Raw genomic sequence first — 11,984 nt, 5'->3', positions numbered from 1 at the left:
TGCTCCACACATCAGACTGCACATGTGAATTGAGAATCACAGTGTCGCGTAGATCAAAGCTCACACTCGACTGGAGGGAGAACTAGCTCTCTTGTTAGCTTACAACACAGGTAGAGTTCATGAACAGGCTTCAGAAGGATGGTTCAGGGTTTAGGTGGGAAACCAGGGTTATATATGGGCTCCCGGGGGAGGAGCTGGGAGGCGGGGCCAGTCAACATTACAGGACACTTCTCGTGAATCCCAGTTCACTACACACTGCTGAAGTTTCAAGATGATGACCAGAAATTATAGAGTCTTTAAAAGTCCTTATTATCTCTTTTGAGCATTTTATTCTTATATATCTGCTTGCTTTCTCTTTGGGCTAAAAACAATTGATTAAAAATGTTCTCCTGCATCCTGTACTCTTCTCGATCTTCATTTCTCTGTCACCAGTTCAGATGACGGAAAAGATAGTTTTCCAACTGTTTCAGTTTACTTTATTTCCAAGCATACATCAATATAATTTATTCTGCTGAGTAATAAGGTATTTTTCTTTAAATGTTATTGCTCATAAAGTTAAAAGCTAAGTTTCAAGTAATTTTGAACAAACACAAGGGATTTCTTTGAAGTAAATTGATTCTTGGAACCAGGTAGAATTGGATTTAAGTGAATTTTATGTTGCAAAATCTACAAGACTGTGTTTTCTGCACCACCCATCCTAATTACAGAGAGGGCCCGCTTTAAAGTTTTCAATGGAACCTTGCCAGGCAGTTGGCTGGTTATCTGTCAGGTTGAGAAGTATATGAGGAAGTTTTTAATTGTATTATTATGTGAATTTGAATGACATTGCATGGCAGAACATTGATGTGGCCTTAACCAATTTGGTATCATCTTATTGCATTGTTTCTGAATGCTGAACCTACTGTGCTGAAGAAGCAAACCTGTTCTATCTTGCTCAAAAGCCAAATGAACCTCCCGCTTCCATCTTGAAATATCTGAGATTCTTGAGGGGAGAGAATTCAAGTCTTAAGGAATTAAATATAAAAATAGGATTAAAATGGAGGCACCCAACTCTTTACTGAATATACAAATTCTGAATGATACATTTGTAATCTTCCCCTAGAATCATTGAACATTAGGTGCTTTCAAATTGCCTTGTAAAATGGGGTTAACCAGGTAATTTGCCGATTAGCGCCTCACTCACAAGGCAGCTTGAAAGGGTCCGACCTGGTCAGCATTGTTGAAAGTCAACCAGGTCCCTGCCTGCCTCTGAGGTAGTCATGGAACCCAATTAAACTTATCCAGGATGCGTCGACCGGCGGCTTGAACTGCAAAGTGGCTGACCCGTTTACTCCTGTGACGTCAGCACTTGTGCAATGGCATCACAGGGAAACCCTGGCTTAAGTGTCTGTGGTGATCGGAGGGGGGGGGAAGGGTTGCTGCCAGGGCCTGGGGTGGAGAAGTTTGGAGGGTGAGAGATCGCTGCTGCGAGGGGGATAGATGGAGGCCACAATCAGGGGGAGTGAGGTTGATGTCGCGGGGGGGGGGTGCCACAATCAGCAGGAAAGGGGTTGCCATGATCGCTGACGTGGGGGGAGAGAGGAGAGTGGTCTCTGCTGTGGGGGAGAGAGGAGAGTGGTCAAAGTTGCGGAGGAGAGAGGAGAAGGGTTGGTTGCCACAAGGGAGAGAGCAGGGGTTGGCTGTGTTTCCTCTTGTATTCATATGAGTGAGTTCTTAGACAACACATGGATAAAGGAAAAAGTTCTTTACTTTAAAGTTGTTGTAAAAAGCACCATGAGGCATGCCATGAGGCAGCATCTCCAATACAGATCCTGCATACTGTGTATCAGCCCCCTGCTGGCAGCCAAGTCTAATCAAACAATAAGGCATTGCTAGTTGCGATGAAAACCTGATCACTATCATTACAGTCTGCCGTGGAGGAGAGGGGTCAGCTGCTGCAGGAGCAGAGGGGTTGGCTGCCGTAGGTTTGGGGGGAGTGCAATTGATGGTGGGAGGGAGACTGACAGCTGGTGGTGGGGAGGGGGAGAACAGGGAAGACTAGTTTGCGAGATGCGTCACTTACAGCGTCATCGCGAGGGCAGGATCCCCCTTAAATCACTGGATTGCCGATTTACTGGGGTTATTTCCCCCTCATCTTAAAAGGTGCTGCAGGCATCTTTGCCCCACTAATCGTACCTGGTCCCAGGAGGGCTACCCGGGTGTTGCAGCTTAAAAGCACCTATTGATTCCAACTCCATATTCTCCCCACTTCCTCGCCACGAACTTGATCAGCTCCTGCAGTCTGATAAAGCAAATAATCACTCCTCTGGAAAAAAATATATGGGTGTACATGGTTATAGGTATGCATATAAAATTGGTGGGAAGATTACAATTATTCATATCTTTCTTCTCCTTAATTTTCATTCAGTTGACAATAGCATCAGGATTATGAAACATGCTGGTAATCACAGAAATGTTTTATTGATGCTTGTTGCTTCTGAAGTTAAAATGGAAGTGTTAATTTGTGTTGTTTTAAAATCTGGAGAGAGAGAGAGAGAGAGAGAGAGTGAGGTGTATATATGTATGTGTGTGAGAGAGACAGAACTCTTTTCATAGACTAGTATTAAACTGAAAATGCCATTATAACCAAGCATTTGGACTCAATTGGAAACATTTAATTTTGACCTCATTTCATTGCATTGAAGAACTTGAATATATCTCACAAACTGTTCCTGTTTCTATCTAGAAACAAAGTCACTTAAACAGTTGAAAGTCACTTCATCTGTTTTGTCCCATGAGTAGCAACAGGTTGTTATAACATGAACATACAAGTAGAAGCAGAAATTGGCCATCAAGTTTCTCAGTTCTTTGTCAGTTAATAAGACCACAGCTGACCTGATTGTAATCTCCGCCGTCCATCTTAGAAAAATTCCATCCATCCTCTGCCTTAAAAATATTCAGATTCTGCTTCCACTGTATTTTGATGAAGAGAGTTTCAAAGATTTCTTCCTGAGAGAAAGAAATTACATTCATCTGTCTTAAAAAGGTGGCCCCCTCATTTTTAAACAGCAATTCCCAGTTTACATTTTCTTATAAGGGGAAAGATTCCCTTCTCTTGGAATCTGTCATGATCCATTAGGATTTTATATATTTCAGTCTAGTCCTTTTTCACTCTTCTAAACTCTAGTACATGCAACCCTAACTTGTCTAATTTTTCCTCATAAGACAACCCACCCCATATTCCCATGCCAGGTATCAAACTGTGAACCTGCTTCCAGTGCATTTAACTCCCTTTTGAAAATAAGGAAACCGATAGGCAAAACACCAGATGTTGATTTGCCAGTCCTACATAACTAAAGCATAAACTCCGGAATTGTGTATTGTATTCCCCTGCAACAGAAAATTAACCTTCTGTTAATTTTCCTAATTACTTGCTTTATCTACAACTAGCCTTTTGCAAATTATGCAGTTGGGTACTCAGATGCCTCTGGATGTCAGAGATCTGCAATCTCTCATTTATGTTAAGAAATTCAAAATTAAACAGTATTCAAACACCAGTGCAAAATTAAAACGAAAAACTGAAGAGATACAATAAAGCACAAAAGGAGAATTCTATAATGCAGAAGAACCAAGAGCATAATTGGAAATACTATTCAAACATAATGCAAACATGGCACATTCACCTGAAGATGGCAATGTTGAACTCACTGACAATTTCAGTGAAAAACATACCCCTGCTGTCCATTTAACAATAACTTGCAAAAATGTGAGTGCAACAAGGCCACATATCTTCAATAATGCAAATTCAAATCTGTATGATGTAACACGTTGCTCCACGCAACATGCATTAACTTATTCCCACTTGAGTCAATGCTACTTTATTTCTGTGTCACATTATGTTCCTCCACAACAGCTGATGCACAACATGCTCTTGCTGTCTTTTCCCATTTTTTTCAAATATCCTCTCAAAATTCATATTTTTATATGAAAAGAAGTTTGGAAATCCTCAGATTAAAGCTGATACCATGTGTTAGGTCTGCTTTGTTCATGAATGAGTGAGTCAAACACCAGACTGAGTCGAAATCAAGGTTCTTTGTTCTTTATTGCCGGATTGTAACACTTGCAACTAACAGTGTTAGTTGGAGAAGGCGCATTCTGCTGTTATCAGCAAGTGGTGTTTTTTATATACCTTAGGATACGTACTTAGTAAATTATCATACCATGACATTGTCCAATGAATAAACTGTTGCTATCCTTCTCTGTTAGTCTGCTGCACATCATTCTTGTTAGTGCAAAGCTTATCTTGAGTGTACAAGGTCACATCTGCATTCTGTTACTCCTTAGTACTGGGTGACTCCTTCTCCGGTCCCATCTCATGATGTTTTTACCTTACACATGTGAAAAACAATACATATTATTAATTACTATTTAAATTGTCTCAATAAATATTTGCTTCTCAAATACATTTTTCTCTAAATTCATATTTTGTTCTGCATAGCCAGGAATACAGTGTAATAAATTTTGATGTCAGTGGAAAACCACAGAAGAGAATTGTGTGTGAAACAGCTGGACGGGAAGGCATTAGGAATAATGTTTGGAAAAGGCAGGATCATCAAAGATGATAAGCCTTGCTTTGCCTTTTTCAACAATGTGATTTATATTTCAAGAGTTGGAAAAACAGAGTGAGATTTCCCCTGCAGGGTAAAAACTCAAAAGCTGCATTAGAAATTATAAATGTAACCTTTCTTTCATTCAAGCTGACACACATTACTCACACATGCAATAACAGTCTGGTTTCATCATTTAATTTGCAGTCATGTCATATACTTTATATCTGTGCCATGAAATTCATGTGATAGATGGCTCTTCCTGAGACTTCATTGGTCTCTTAGCTGCACAATAATTTGCAGGACACAAGTCAAGGTGTTTCCTATGGGACACAAGAAGGCATCTGCTTCAACCTATGAAAGCTGAGCATAATTCTTTTAAAAAAAATCAGTTGCACTAAGCATTGCTCAGCACAGCTTCTATGGAGTTCTGTGTGATGCTGTGTCAAGAAAAGTATTTTTGCCATAAAATCCCTCTAATTGATCTCAGGGGAGTCGTTAAACAATTTTAGGTTGGAAAAGCAATTGCACATTTGGCTCGTAATTTTATCTGCTGAATAAATTTGCATTTACAGTAAGATCGCAGGTTCTCACCTCACTCTGAGACTACTGAATGTTAATTGTGGAACTTAAACTATATATTTTTTTAATCTCTCGGTCATTCTGCTCATTTAATATGCATGTGGTTGCTGGGATCAATTACATATATATTTACGACAGAGAAGAAAATCATATGTCCTTTTATTCCTTTGTCGAGCATGCCATTGATCTCAAAGTATGTACATTTATTTTAGGCCGTGTTAAAGTTATGGGGGAAATGTGACATTATTTTCATCCTACTGTGAAGAGTGAAAACCAGTGTTGCTCCCCTCAATGAAAGCACAAGAAAAGAATGGGAAAGCAGTTACATAAACACTTCTCATAACCTTGATTATCTAAATAATCTTTGCAACACATGCTGAATAACTGAAGCTTTTTTTAATTTTTAAAAAATTTTTCACACTATAAACCACACTGACCAAAATACAAACAGACATTTTTTCTCTTGAATATATACAGTGTCATTTTCTCCCCTTTCCCCCCTCCCTTCCCTCCCTCCCTCTCCCCCTTCCCATTTATTCAAAGTTCAATCTATAAGATACATTAAACCCGTTAAACAATGTCGTCACTTAATAAAAATAAACAAGAAATATTTGTTTTTTACCTTTATATATTGAGTCAGTTCATTTCATTGTCTTCTCCTTCTGTCATTTTAGGTGGTGGAGGTCCATGGTAGGATTTCTCTATTGTATTTCATGTATGGTTCCAATATTTGTTCAAACATTGTGAAATTATGTCTTAAATTATATGTTATTTTTTCTAATGGAATACATTTATTTATTTCTATGTACCATTGTTGTATTCTCAAGTTGTCTTCTAATTTCCAGGTTGACATAATACATTTTTTTGCTACAGCTAAGGCTATCATAATAAATCTTTTTTTGTGCTCCATCTAAATCAAGTCCAAATTCTTTATTTCTTATATTACTTAGAAGGAAGATCTCTGGGTTTTTTGGTATATTGTTTTTTGTGATTTTATTTAATATCTGGTTTAGATCTTCCCAAAATTTTTTCACTTTCTCACATGTCCAAATTGCATGTATTGTTGTTCCCGTTTCCTTTTTACAGCGAAAACATCTGTCTGATACTGTTGGGTCCCATTTATTTAACTTTTGGGGTGTGATGTATAGCCTGTGTAACCAATTATATTGTATCATGCATAACCTCGTGTTTATTGTATTTCTCATAGTTCCGGAGCATAGCTTTTCCCATGTTTCATTCTTTATCTTTATGATTAGATCTTGTTCCTATTTTTGTTTAGGTTTACAGTTAGTTTCCTCATTCTCTTTTTCTTGCAGTTTCATGTACATGTTTGTTATAATTTTTAAAATTATCATTGTGTCTGTAATCACATATTCAAAATTGCTTCCTTCTGGTAACCTCAGACTGTTTTCCAATTTGTCCTTCAAGTAGGTTTTCAGTTGGTGGTATGCAAACATTGTATCGTGAGTTATATTATATTTGTCCTTCATTTGTTCAAAAGATAATAATTTATTTCCCAAAAAACAATTTTCTATTCTTTTGATCCCTTTCCTCTCCCATTCTTTGAAGGAAAGGTTATTTATTGTGAAAGGGATTAGTTGATTTTGTGTCAATATTAATCTTGGTAGTTGATAATTTATTTTATTCCTTTCTACATGAATCTTCTTCCAAATGTTGAGCAGATGGTGCAATACTGGTGAATTCCTACATTGCACCAATTTATCATCCCACTTGTATAGTATATGTTCAGGTATCTTCTCCCCTATTTTATCTAGTTCTAATCTGGTCCAATCTGGTTTTTCCCTTGTTTGATAAAAATCTGATAGGTATCTTAATTGTGCTGCTCTATAATAATTCTTAAAGTTTGGTAATTGTAAACCTCCTTGTTTGTACCATTCTGTTAATTTATCTAGTGCTATCCTCGGTTTCCCCCCTTTCCATAAGAATTTCCTTATTATTTTCTTTAGCTCCTTGAAGAATTTCTCTGTTGGGTGAATTGGTAATGATTGAAATAGGTATTGTATCCTTGGGAAGATGTTCATTTTAATACAGTTTATCCTTCCTATGAGTATTAGTGGTAAGTCATTCCAGTGCTCTAAGTCATCTTGTAATTTTTTCATTAATTTAGTTTATATAGATGGCCGAGATTATTATTTAGTTGTATACCTAGGTATTGAATTGCTTGTGTTTGCCATCTAAATGGTAATTCTTTCTTAAACTTTGTGAAATTCGCATTATTCATTGGCATTGCTTCACTTTTATTTGCGTTGATCTTGTACCCCGATACTTCTCCATATTCCTTCAATATCTTATGTAATTCTTTTATTGATATTTCTGGTTCTGTTAAGTATATTATAATGTCATCTGCAAATAGACTGATTTTATATTCCTTCCCTTTTATTTTTATCCCTCTTATTTTATTTTTTGTTCTTATTAGTTCTGATAGTGGTTCTATAGCTAACGCAAATAGTGAGGGAGATAGTGGACATCCCTGTCTTGTTGAACTGCTTAAGTTAAATTGTTTTGATATATATCCATTTACTGTCACTTTCGCCATTGGTCCCTTATATAATGCTTTAATCCAATTAATATATTTCTCTGGTAGGTTGAATTTTTGTAGTACTTTGAATAAATAATTCCATTCTACTCTGTCAAAGGCTTTCTCTGCATCTAAAGCAACTGCTACTGTTGGAGTTTTTTTTTCCCTTGTACTGCGTGGATTATGTTAATGAATTTACAGATATTGTCCGTTGTTTGTCTTTTTTTAATAAAGCCAGTTTGGTCTAGTTTTACTATTTTTGGTACACAGTCAGCCAATCTGTTTGCTAATAGTTTAGCTGTTATTTTATAATCTGTGTTAAGTAGAGGTATTGGTCTATACGATGCTGGTGTTAGTGGATCTTTCCCCGTCTTTGGTATTTCTGTAATTATTGCTGTTTTGCATGAATCTGGTATGTTTTGGTTTTTTTTCAATCTGGTTCATTACTTCCAGGAGAGGAGGAATTAATGTCTTTAAATGTTTTATAGAATTCTATTGGGAGCCCATCCTCTCCCAGTGTTTTATTGTTCGGTAGTTTTTTTAATATCTCCTGTATTTCTTCTATTTCAAATGGTTTTATTAATTTATTTTGCTCCTCTGTTTGTAATTTTGGTAGTTCAATTTTAGTTAGAAATTCATCTATTTTGTCTTCTTTCCCTTCGTTTTCAGTTTGATATAGTTGTTCGTAAAATTCCCTTAAGTTTTCGTTGATCTCCATTGGGTTATATGTAATTTGTTTGTCCTTTTTCCTTGATGCCAATACGTTCTTTTAGTTTGTTCTGTCTTAAGCTGCCACGCTAGTATTTTGTGCGTTTTTTCTCCTAGCTCATAATATTTCTGTTTTGTCTTCATTATGTTCTTCTCCACCTTGTATGTTTGTAGTGTTTCATATTTTATTTTCTTGTCTGTCAATTCTTTTCTTTTAGTTGTATCTTCCTTTGTTGCTAATTATTTTTCTGTATTTGTTATTTCCCTTTCCAACTGTTCTATTTCTCGATTGTAGAACTGAAGCATTTTAATGTTAAAAGATGCGGCATCACCAGAATCCACAATCAGTGAAATCTGTCAGCTCTTTTTTGGGAATGTGCACATCATTGTCAGGGTCATCGTTTGTTACTCATGCCCAATCACCCTTGAGGAGGTGAGGGTGAGCTGGCTTCTATCTGAATTTCTGAAGGTGGATGTTGACACAGAGAGCCATGGGTCAAGAGTGCTGATTTTGACAGAGTAATAATGATGGACCAGTGATATATTTCCAAGTCAGGATGCATTGCAGGTTGTGGGGTTCCCATGTGCCTCCCTCGGTTGGCTCTCCTGTCCATGTCGTTGAGAGGAGTAACCTTGCTGCATTTTTCAGAGAGTACCCTCTGTGTCTGATTACCACTGATGCAACATATTCAGGGTGCTACATGTTATGTCAAATTATCCAAACATGTAAGATGAAGTATAAATGGTTTTCATCCACATCAGAAAGTGGAAGACGCTACAGTAAAATCTCTCATCTAAAGCAATGCCACACAATTGTGTAACCTTAATTTTTGTGTTGAAGTCAACATCTATCTGGCTCAGATGCAAGAGCATTACTGCAGAGACTGTGTTCAGGCAAACAATTGCAATGGAAAGAATGGCTGGTTGTGCTACAGGGTCAGAAGGTGTTAATAATTTATCAAGGCAGGTTGAGCTTTTCTATAAACCAAGGTGGGACATACATAGTAAATGGTGGAAAGATGGGTGCAAACAGAGGTGGAGAGACAGAGGTGGGGAAACAGAGGTGTGGAAACAGAGGGGTGGAATCAGACATATAGAAATGGAAGAGGAGAAACAGAGGTGTGGAAATAGAGTAGGGTACTGAGGAGTGCGGTAAAACAGAGGGATCTGGGAATACAGATACATAATTCCCTGAAAGTGGTGTCCCAAGTAGTTAGGGTTGTAAAGAGAGCTTTTGGCATACTGGCCTTCGTAAATCAAATTATTGCGTTTAAGAGTTAGGATGTTATAGAAAAGTTGTATAAGACATTGGTGAGGCCAAATTTAGAATATTATGTGCAGTACATGTTTTCAAAATTATGTGTAACTGAATGGTGAGATTAATAATTTTTAGACCATAAGACATAGGAGTAGAAATAGGCTATTCAGTCCATCAATTCTGCCCCATCATTTTGTCACGAGAAGATTCATTTTCCAACTCATCCTCGCTGCCCAACCTTCTCCATATAACCTTTGATGTCCTGTCTAATCAAGAACCTATTAATCTTTTTCTTAAATACTCCCAATGACCTGGCCTCCACCACTGCCTGTGGCACAAATTCCACATATTTACCAGCATATTGCTTAAGAAATTCCCATGCATTTTGTCCTAAGTGGATCCCCTTCAATCCTGAAGTTGTGCCCTCTTGTCCAAGACTTTCCCACTCTACACTGTCCATGCCTTTTCAACTTTTGCAATGTTTCAATGAGATCCCTCATTATTCTCCTAAATTCCAATGAATACAGGCCAAAAACTGTCAAATGCTCCTCATATGATAAGCCTTCCATTCCCACAATCATCTCAGTGAGCCTCCTTTGAATCCTGTCGAACATCAGCACATCTTTTCTTAAATGAAGAGCGCAAAACTACATACAATACACCAAGTGAGGTCACACCAGAACCTTATAAAGCCTCATCATCATATTCCTTCTCCTACATTCTATGGAAAGCATTGCATTTGCCTTCTTTGCAACCTTCTCAACATGCATATTTACTTTCAGGCTACATGCATGAGAACTCCCAGATCCCTTTGCCCCTGGGTATTTTCAATTATTTTCCCATTAAAAAAAAAATAGCCTGCCTGCTTTTATTTTTAACCAATGTGCATGACCATACACTTTCTGACAATTACATTTAATTTGCCACTTCTCTACCCATTCTTCTCATCTGTCTGAGTCCTCTTGCAGCCTTCATGTTTTGTCCATACTACCTGCTTCTCTACCTACCTTTGTATCATCTGCAAACTTGGCCACAAGGTAAGTTAATCCACAATCTAAATCATTAATATACAATATAAAAAGAACAGGTCCCAACACCAACCCCTGTGGAACACCATGAGCAACTGGCAGCCAATCAAGAATATGATTCTTATATTCCAACTTTCTACTTCCTACCAATCAGCCAATGCACTACCCACTGTAGTATGTTTCCTGTAATACTATGGAACCTCATGTCCAGCACCTTGTCAAATGCCTTCTGAAAATCCAAATGCACAATATCCACCACATCTCCTTTATCCAGCCTTTTTGTCACTTCCTCAAAAAATTCCAATAGGTTTGTCAAGCAAGATTTTTCCTTGAGGAAACCATCCTGTCTTTTGCCTCCAAGTTCTCCATACCTTAACCTTGAAAATCGACTCCAACATTTTCCACAGACTTCAGACTAACCCCCTTATAATTTTCTTTCTGCTCCCTCATTTCTTGAATAGTGAGGTGATATTTGTAATTTTGCAGTCCGCCATGGCCATGCAGGAATCTATTGATTTCTGAAAGATCATTGCCAATTACTCCACAATCTCTATCATTTCCTTTTTCAGGATATGAGGGTACAATCTATCTGGTCTGAGAAACTTATCCACCCTTAGACCATTCAGCTTTTTAAACATCTTCTCCCTTGAAATAGTAAGCGCGCTCACTTCCCTTCCTGATACGCTTCGAAATCTGGGACACTGCTAGCGTCGTTCACAATGAAGTCTGATGCAAACTACTATTTTAGTTCCTCTGCCATCTCCTTGTCTCCCATTATTATTTCACAAACATCATTTTCTCATGGTCCTCTATCTTCTCCCAACTTTCTTTTATTCTATATATACTCGAAGAAGGTTTTTATAACCTGTTTCATATTATTTGATAGCCTACGTTCAGACTTAATCTTTTCCTTCCTTATGGGATTTTTAGTTACTTTCTGTAAGTTTTAAAAACTTCCCAATCCTCTATCTTCTCATCAATCTTTGCCTTCATGTTGGCTTTGACTTCCATAGTCAGCCACAGTTGGGACATTTTTCCATTTGAATATTTCCTCTGTTTTAAAATGTATTTATCTTGAACCTTCCCCATTTCTTGAAGAGACTCCATCCATTGCTGCTTTGCCATCTTCCCTACTAGTGCCCCCATCCAATCAACTTTTGCCAGTGCCACTGTAATTCCTTTTGGTCCAATAAAATACCAACTCATCTGACTTTATTTGCTCCTTGTCCTCAATCATATTGTGATCACTTTCCCAATGTTTTCTTTACCACCTCAAGCAATCC

At 37.6% G+C, this 11,984-nt stretch overlaps 1 long non-coding RNA gene across 1 annotated transcript in view; it reads left to right on the top strand.

The window, feature by feature from the left end:
• Positions 1 to 11,984, top strand: part of LOC138763200 (uncharacterized) — a 166,547-nt gene that overhangs the window by 80,624 nt on the left and 73,939 nt on the right. The gene's annotated exons all lie outside the window — the stretch shown is intronic.

This window comes from Narcine bancroftii, chromosome 5 (assembly GCF_036971445.1).
Source record: "Narcine bancroftii isolate sNarBan1 chromosome 5, sNarBan1.hap1, whole genome shotgun sequence".
Lineage (NCBI taxonomy): Eukaryota > Metazoa > Chordata > Chondrichthyes > Torpediniformes > Narcinidae > Narcine > Narcine bancroftii.
This window is presented reverse-complemented; position numbering and strand designations above follow the sequence as displayed.